Genomic DNA, 9,607 nt, shown 5'->3' with positions numbered 1-9,607 from the left:
TAAACAAAATATAAGTATGGGGAAACCATAACAAGATGGTCGGCTGGTAACGAAACAAAACAAAATAGAACAACTCCACCTAACTACACCACGATACAACTGTATAACTGTTTTCTTACACATTTATGGGTAGATTTAAAGTATTTTTCCAAAAAGAAAAATATATATACAGTTGCATACAATTATATATACAAAAAATAACATCTGATTATTGTACGTTGTTTCCTGAGTATTGACACATGTAATTCAGTACAAGCCCTTAATCGCTCAGCATAATAAGCCGTCAAGAACAGAGTACGTTTTCATTCCTAAGATAAACAAAATGAAACCTTATATGGTTGGAAGGTTGATTATGCTTCGCACACATCCGAGCCGCCCACACGCACAAATGAACGTTTCTTTTGGTAGAAATGATATCTAAAGGCGATCAACAGATTCGTACTTAACACACGTTTTTGGAGCTTCACCCTGCAAATAATGTGGTCGAATCTGTCCAGATGTTTGTGAAACGTAAAAGGATCACGCACGCTCACAAACAGACATGAAAAATAGCACAATAGTTAGAGATGCACTCTGTTTCTAAGGTCATTCACGACTGTAATCACTTGGTTATTAACCGGAGCAAGTCTTTTCTATTAGAGCCAAAGTCTATCATTCCACGCTGTCATGTTTCATTGTTTAAAAAACAAAAACAAAGTGAAAGGTTTCGAGTTACTCGACTATTTCTACTGAAACGTTTGTTTTATTCCTTTCTATCCGGCTTCTCTGCATGCTGAAGAAGTCACTGCCTTTTGATGTATTGATGCAAGCAGTCACTTAACACGCCACCTTCCGTACTGTTTCCTAGAATGTCTCGTGACAACTGGTGACATGTATATAAAGACCAGCTCGTGAGGCCTTTGTCTGAGGTAGGTGTGTCGAGCGTGTATACCAAATGACATGAGCTGGAACAAGAGCATGAGGTTGTAGATAACACCAGGTCTAAACATTAGTCACGTAATTACGATTAGAATTTGCTTCATCAAGAAAACTGTAAAGATGAATTTTGTGGCTTGAAAAAAAAATTACACTATATGATTTATTTGTAAAGGAAAAAAAATATTATTAAACTCATAATAATAATAACAATATTAGAATAGTTATATTATGGAACTAAAATCAATATTAACTCGATTTAATGCGCTCTTAGCAGTTTTAATTTCAGCTGCTTTAATTACTTCTAAACGTCTCGTAAGTTATCTCGTTTAACACTCTCGAATTACTGAATGAAGTGATAATTCACTTTTAGTGTACGATATACGAACTTTCGATTGGAAAACGTCACAATGTCGTTAATCGGTTTCCTTCTGTATTTTATTTAAGCAGACTTCCGTTTAACATTTTAAAGCAGTATATTAGAAGCTTCCGGTAAGAGTAATCGAAACGCAGTAGTCAGTAACGGCTTGACAAATAATTTATTTCCTGTCATTTTTTTTCCCTTTCGTTAAGGAAGGAAGATTACAGTAAATGTAGCCTAAATTACTCAAGAAAAGCTCCAGTGTTAGCTAAGTTGTATAAAGTTATAACCTAAATTACTTTTTTTTTTTTGTCTTATTAAAATACGCTTAAGATTTAGGACAAAAAATAGTAAAAATGTTATTTTTTATTTCTTCTGTCATTAGAGCTTCGCAAGCCAACAGGAGCATTTAAGTGTTATCTAAAAAATATTCGTCCCTGCTCTTGATGACCACTCAAACAATCCTAAACACAACAAATCCTATAATGTCGAGGAAAAAAAAGGATGATAAGATAATGACTTCATTTGGAAATATCGAATTTTAGCCGTCTATATTCCATTAAAAGCAAATGACACAGATAACAATCCATTAGCCAATTCTTCCTATTCAAAGATTATTGTACAAAGACCTTTTTTTGTGAATAGAACGCTTGCCGAAACCATTCCTACGGCACGAATGAATGAGAAAAAAAGAAATCTTTTTCGTAATTCTTTATTTAAGAAGTGCATAAACCTCGCAACTTTCTAAGGGTTGTTTTATTACGGATATCTATAGCCAGTTTCCTTAAAAAAAAAGACAAAAAAAAACTTAATGAAAGCAGACCAAACCTACTGTACTGAGTTTTATTTTCGTATGTACCTGTTGGGCCCTTGAAAGACCTTATTGTACTTTCTGTCACGTATAACAGGCTAATAATGTTTTTCTAATGTATTTTCTGCCTTAGGGAAAGCAGTGAAGCATTAATTTATAAGCAAATAACATTAAGACTTCTTTCATGGCAGAAAAGAATACTGATTTTTCTTTATTTTTGGCGCAAATATACATGAGCATAGCTTTTCATTAAATACAGACAGTCTCTAGCGTATATCATTGGAACACGAGTCTTTCAAATGATATCTTCCAGCTGTTACCATTATCACACGGAAATGAATGTTACTATACAGCTTTAATATTATTATTATTATTGACTCTTGCCGCTAAGACTGGAAAATAAGTTACTTTTGCAATGGTATGTTGTTTCCTAGAAATGTAATTAAGTAACCACATGTAAATAAGTTGAGAAGATATAAGTAAAATACCGAAGCATGGATTACATAGAGCTGGTCAGGGTATGAGTTATTACCTAATGTGTTAAACCTTATCTAACAATTACCCTATACAGACAGCAATATTATGTTGTTTTTTTGTTGACATATTATAATAACTCTTCACGACCTTCCCCTGGAACTGTTATTTGAGTTGTACTACCCGAGTTACAGCCACATATACTGAAACGTTTGTTCAGCAACAAAAACATTTTGAAAGTATTAGAAACTTTCATTGTTCACAACATGGAAGAGCCATGGAAACAACATAAATTATGGGAACAGTGTTCAAGGCCGGGCTATTTTGTATAGGAGTTAAGAATTCGAGGTTGTTATGAATTGTTTTTTCCTCTGAAAGAATTGAATGTAGCAGCATTTAGTCACGCATCATTATCATTACCGATAAATTCTACTGTTCCACGCTTTATCAAAGGACATGAAATAAGTATTCTACACGTTTCTTTCCATCCGTGAGAGTCCATGACGCTTACGTATAAACACTGATAAAGATACCTTAAGAGTGCAAGAAAGAAATAACATTTGAAAAGCACTTTACAACGCTTGGGTGCGATGATAAAAGGTAATTATGTGAGGTATATATATCAGGATTAATGTTTGTTTGTCTTATGAGAAGATTAATCCATAGACACAATAATATATACACGCATTTAAAGACAATGGATGTAAGCTCATTTTAACATGCAAAAGTGTTTCAATTTGTAGATTGTTATAGAAGTCAATACTATATACAGCTTAACATATTGAGAATAGAATAAAAGTCCATAGAGGGATATATAAAACATAAATCGTGTGATTAACGCTTGTATATTTTAGAATGTTCGCACAGAGCAACTTAAGGGCTTCTCAGCCTCTAATTTTGAGCTGATCAATCTGTGGGCTACTATTGTCTGACCCAAAAGCGGGATTGGACCTTCACTCTTATTGCACACCTATGACCCCAAAGTGCGTGGCAAGTTTTTTGGACAAAGAGGCGCGAACCATGAATCCTCTGATTCACAGTCCAGGCAAGCTAGCCACTAAGCTACGCTCGGTTCCTTAATTAGCACACAAAATAACATGGATATATATATACGTAGAGAAGAGCATTAATATTGATAATTACTTAGAAATTTACATACAAAATCACAAATCAGGTGATTTACGTAAAGAAGAACGTTAATTAAATAAATGCAGGGAGGAAAATCAGTCGCTACAGTACGTAGAAATCTAAGTATAGAACATTCTAAAGCATAGGTGGAAGAAGAATAGTATTAAGGTCTGAAACGTCATTTAGCTCGAAAAAATCTTAATCTAGTGAATTAAAAACGATAATAATGGGAAAAAATATTTGTTCAGGTTTAAGGCAGTACAGAGTTGAGTACGTTATATGCAAATCAGCGAGTCATACGACAACTACAGCCGGCATAAGGTTGCGGTGGAACACCATGTATCAGAACTACATTTTGAAGTTGTACGGCGTTACGCGGTAGTGTGATGCTACCGAAAACGATCACTTTGGGAAAGATATGTAACATCCCTTTTCGACGCAAGATATTATCTGTACAATAAGACCATAAATGTGTTAAAATCAAGTGTTTATAATTTTTAAGACGGCGATATCCCTTTAATTAATGACATTGGAAACAAAGGAATATGGATCAACTATGGAAACTACGACCATCCAGCAAGAGACGTACAACAAGTCGTACCTTAATCGTGGTAAGTAAAGTGCGGCGTCTTGTAGCAGGTGAGAATCTGAGGCAACAGTCTGCAATATAACAAAGAAGTATCTCTATGTAGAAATGAGACCAACAAGGTACGAGTTTATCAAATTTAAACTTCCAGTCATACCTCCTGTTCAACCGTTACCTACCACAAGCAGCTGGAGAACGAAACGGGTATTCATACTATTCCATATGAAGACAAAGTAGTGAAATCGCCGGAGTCTGCACATATAGATTTTGTGATTGGACTGTTGAAACTGGCGCTAGAAACCTCCATTTTCTACACTAGATGGACTATGGAAAGCAAGCAGGGAGGAGTGATGTACTTTGGGAATGGGAAGATGGAGCTTTTTGCAATGGACACCATGCTGCAAGATGATTATCAGTATGCACGGCCATCAGATAGAGCATGATCGGACATGGCGAAATGAACTGTAAGACAGTGAGGATCCAAAATCGTTTTAATACAACTTACTCAACTCCTGTATTGCATGAAAGCAGATAATGTTATCTCACGATATGAGTCTGAACGATTATTTAAGCACTTTAACGTAATAAGATGATCATTTTTTTTTCAATTAATTAGAGAAAAGTGAAGGAAACAACAATAACAAAGGAATTATAAGCTTCTTTCGAGTTTTATTCAAACAAACCAAAGCACTGAAGAACACTTACCTTTCAATAACAACTCACAGGATGTATGTTAGATAGGGGGTGCTAATAATGTAAAATAATATTTATTTATTAAAAATGAGACAAAGTTGTGTCAGTTATAAGTTGCTCCATGGCTTGTATGATAAACCTCAGTCTCAAACGATGAGTTTTGAACGAACACTAGTAGTTTACATTATCAGTTCACCTTGTCAGTTTAATATGAAACATTAATGACGAAAGGCAGAGTTCGTAAAAATGTTACGTTTTTGTATTACGAGCACTGATAGATTATTTCAGATTCATGCAATGCTTTATAGCTATATTTATAAAACAATGAAGTGCTAATTATCTACTTAGTTTGTACAGTCGTTTCCTCATTTATTTCTAGGTAAATATTTCATTTCCTAATCTTACATGATCAGCAGGACAATAGGCTGTATTTCAGAAGACGCACAGTCCTGCGATACAAAAATGTAAACATTCTGTTTATGATAACCAAAATACGAAAAAATCAATATCATGAGCAAACTTTCTAGGTAAATATTTCATTTCCTAATCTTACATGATCAGCAGGACAATAGGCTGTATTTCAGAAGACGCACAGTCCTGCGATACAAAAATGTAAACATTCTGTTTACGAGAACAAAATACGAAAAAATCAATTTCATGAGCGAACTTGCGTTTCCTTTTCTCACATTATATTATACTAGAGGATCTCAATCGTTGCTTATTAGGATGTGTACGTAGAGGTCGTAACAAGCCTGCGTTTAACAAGGGCTATATTTTTCTCGTAAAATACCTATAATAAGAGACCGGTAATTGTCTTGTATACAGATTATACTGCACTCTAATTCATGGGTTATCGTGGAGAGTAAAAGTCAATAAAATGGTAATTCATTTTAACGATGTATTTATAGAGCTCAAAACACAATTGTCGCCATTATTTCAATGTCGAAGGGGTTTACTTTTAAGTCGAAAACAAAAACAGAAGCTATGTCAGATCGGTTATTTCAACCATCATCTTTGATACAGCACCCTGAAGCAAGTAAATCAACTAATGATACTCTCAAGACATGCTATTGTTTAGGTTTATGCAAACACGTGTTCCAAAAAAAGCGATAAGGATAGAACGACATTTTTTATTAATATTTGATTATTGTTATAAAACCATTTTGAGGAACTATAAAAATTTGTTATTGTAGTTAGAATCGACCATTATTTATAAATGCGGGAACTTTCCAAATAATATATTCAAATTGCCGGGAAAAAAACTATGCGGATTCTTAGAAATTCAAATTACGAAACGTAGTAACAACCATAACGTATGATAAACGTAGTTATTATGGTGGATTATCATAATGAATATTCACGTTTGTTCTCTTCTCTTGTTTACATTCACTTTATTAGCTAGGATAAAACTAGAGAAATCGTTTTTGTTGTTGTTGTTTTCAACTGAGCGAAATTAAGAGGTTAAAAAAATCAGTTTCCAGTTAATTACGACATAAATTTCAATTTAGACACGCTGAAAAGTTGATACTTTATAATGTTTCGACGAGTCTTTAACTGTGTAAAATTAACCTTAATTAGAACACCAGGAGGCCTGTTAGACGCCAACGCATTTGTCATTATGTATTTCCTGATTTCACTAACTGTAAAAAAAAAAAGTATATTTAAAGTTAATTGTTGTATATTATCCCTTCATATCTATTACACGCAAGAACTATATTTATGCGTAGCAGGGTCTAACATGGTAATATACACTACTCCAGAAAATCTGAACACATGATATTGCGTAACAATTAATTTTAACACTATAATACTACGCTTTAGTGAACCCTAACGTCGTGGTTCTGTAATATAGTGAACTTCAGCATTATGGCATTGCAATAAAGCAATATGATGTTGCAGCATAGTGATATCTCAACAACATGATGTTGCAACATAGCGATATCCCAGCAACATGATGTTGCAATGCTGGAGAAACCGCATTAGAATATTTCAACGTAGTGAATCCAATATCATGATATTAAAATACAATTAACGCTCACATCACGATATTGCAACACAGCCAACCCAATATTATAATATTGCAAAGAAATGAATCCCTAATACCAGAATACTATAATACAGTTCCCCCCAAAACCAGGATACCACAGTACAGTGAACCTCAACATTATGATATTGCGAAACAGTGAACCTCGGCGTTATGGTTGTTTTTAATAGTAGCGGATTTCAAAACTACAATTTTGCGAAACATTGGACCCAACCAAACACGATAAATGTGATGTAATGAACTTAAAGTGAATTGTAAGATTATGTTTTCACAGCAAAGTGAACTTTAACGTTCTAATAATAATATCCTGATCTCTCAATACAACAGACCTCGACATATGTATTCTAATAAAGTTAACTTTAACATCAAGATCTTGTAAAATAACTACTACCTTCTTTTCACAATAGAGTTGTCCCGAAGCTGGACCCCAAATAATATCATACAGCTATACACACAGAATATCGCACCATGATATTGCAAGGTAATGTTCGGGCATCATGATATTGCAATACATTAAGCACAACTATCAGGATATTACAATACAGGAGATCCTAATATCATAGTACTTCACGAAGTAAACTCCAGCTTCATGATAATGCAACATATTAAACACAAGTGTCAGGATGTTACAATATAAAATATCCTAACATTGCGATATTTTAAGACAGTAAAATCCAGCTTCATGATACTGGAACACATAAACACAAGTGTCAGGATATTACAATACAATAGATCCTAACATCGTGATATTTTAAACAGTAAAGTCCAGCTTCATGATACTGGAACACATAAATACACATTTCAGATATTACACTACAATAGATCTTAAAATCGTGATATTTTAAGACAATAAAGTCCAGCTTCATAATACTGGAACATAAATACAAATGTCAGATACTACAATACAATAGATCTCAACATTGTGGTGTTTTAAGAGAATAAAGTCCAGGTTCATGATACTGGAACACATAAATACAAATGTTAGGATATTACAATACAATGAATCCTAACATTGTGATGTTTTAAGACAGCAAAGTCCAGCTTCATGATACTGCAACATATAAATACAAATTTCAGATATTACACTGCAATAGATCTCAACATCGTGATATTTTAAGACAATAAAGTCCAGCTTCTTAATACTGGAACATAAATACAAATGTCAGATACTACAATACAATAGATCTCAACATTGTGATGTTTTAAGACAGTAAAGTCCAGCTTCATGATACTGCAACACATTAAACCCAAATATCAGGATACTGCAGTAAACTTCATCACCACATTTTCAAATACTGAGATAATATAGCTTAGATATACTTAAACATATATGCAACATGGATGATTTCGCAGTTCAAATCCAAGTTTGTTCTCTGTGATTTTTGAGCCAAATGCAGGTGAGTTTAAATAGTGTTTATGTTATCTAGAGGACATGTTATATCTAATTTCTTCTGTAAATATTATTTAAAACATTGGATCCACTGGGTTTGAAGTGAGTACGATAGTTTTTAGAAAGTCAGTCCAGTTTTATAAGTGGAAACGTTTTTTTAGAGATTTTTTTGTGTGCATTCATACACATTCATCACTCACTCCAAACCTACAGTTAATATACATGATTGAGATACAACATTTAAGTTACCTTCTTCTTTTATACGTGTACTTTGCAAAATGAATTCCTTATTCGAACGCTGTATTTAATTTAGAGAGAGATTAGTACACTAATATGCAACGGTAAGTGTGTTTGTATTAACATTGCCCTTAACGATATCTAATTAACGGTCGATTGACCGATAGGAAACAAGAGAGCAAAAGCTAGCTTACCTTCTGAATCAATTGTTATGTGTTGTTAAAAGATAGTCATGAGCTAAACATTTGTAGACCAGTGTTTATTTTTTTCTAGTCTATACTCATGCTCTTCACTTTCTGATGTTGAAGCAGTAACACTTGTTACCAACTGTTTGTCTAGCGGTTAGAAAGAAACAGTAAACATTTCGCACTAAGTCGTTTAAAACCAGTGCAAAAGAAAAGAAACGCCGTTCTTGAAAGTACGTCAGTAGAGTAAGAACACGCTGATTCACTTCACTTGCTCAAAGATATAAACGCATGCACCTACAAAATGATCAGTATTTGGTCATGTTCATATCCAACATGCGTTGAGTTCTCTATATATCGAGTCAGTGAACAAGTCAACACCTTAATTTCTTCAGCTCAATGTAGATAGCGAGTAGTACTACTTCCAGAAGATCGAACATACTTCTCGATGTCTTAGCACTCGCTTTTTCTTAGCTAACTGTCTGAGAAAGCGCACCCTGTCGCCCGATAGAGACATCACCTCACGCTCATGACAAAACGAGGCACCAGTACTCGAGATTTTCGCTTCTCAACAGCTTAAGCTCGGCCAATGTTCAACAAGGAGGAGGGATTGAGATGACGTCATCATGACACAATATCATACTTTGAATACTTAATTCAACAGTAATGCAGACTTTCCGCTACATTAGGAGGAACAGCCCCTTTTTCGAGAAACTTAATTACATGTTCATATACAAACCGTAGAAACCCCAGCGAAGCGGTTAGACAAAGTAGTACCGCCTA

At 34.2% G+C, this 9,607-nt stretch overlaps 1 protein-coding gene across 1 annotated transcript in view; it reads right to left on the bottom strand.

The window, feature by feature from the left end:
- The window catches only part of LOC106458412 (transcriptional activator cubitus interruptus-like), a 109,168-nt gene extending 99,859 nt beyond the window's left edge, over positions 1–9,309 (bottom strand). The window contains exon 1 of the mRNA XM_022384620.1: positions 8,834–9,309. The gene's annotated coding sequence lies outside the window, so the exon portion shown is untranslated. The remainder of the gene's footprint in view (positions 1–8,833) is intronic.
- Between the last annotated feature and the right edge of the window lie 298 nt (positions 9,310–9,607).

Source organism: Limulus polyphemus, unplaced genomic scaffold (genome assembly GCF_000517525.1).
Source record: "Limulus polyphemus unplaced genomic scaffold, Limulus_polyphemus-2.1.2 Scaffold459, whole genome shotgun sequence".
Taxonomy (NCBI): Eukaryota; Metazoa; Arthropoda; class Merostomata; order Xiphosura; family Limulidae; genus Limulus; species Limulus polyphemus.
This window is presented reverse-complemented; position numbering and strand designations above follow the sequence as displayed.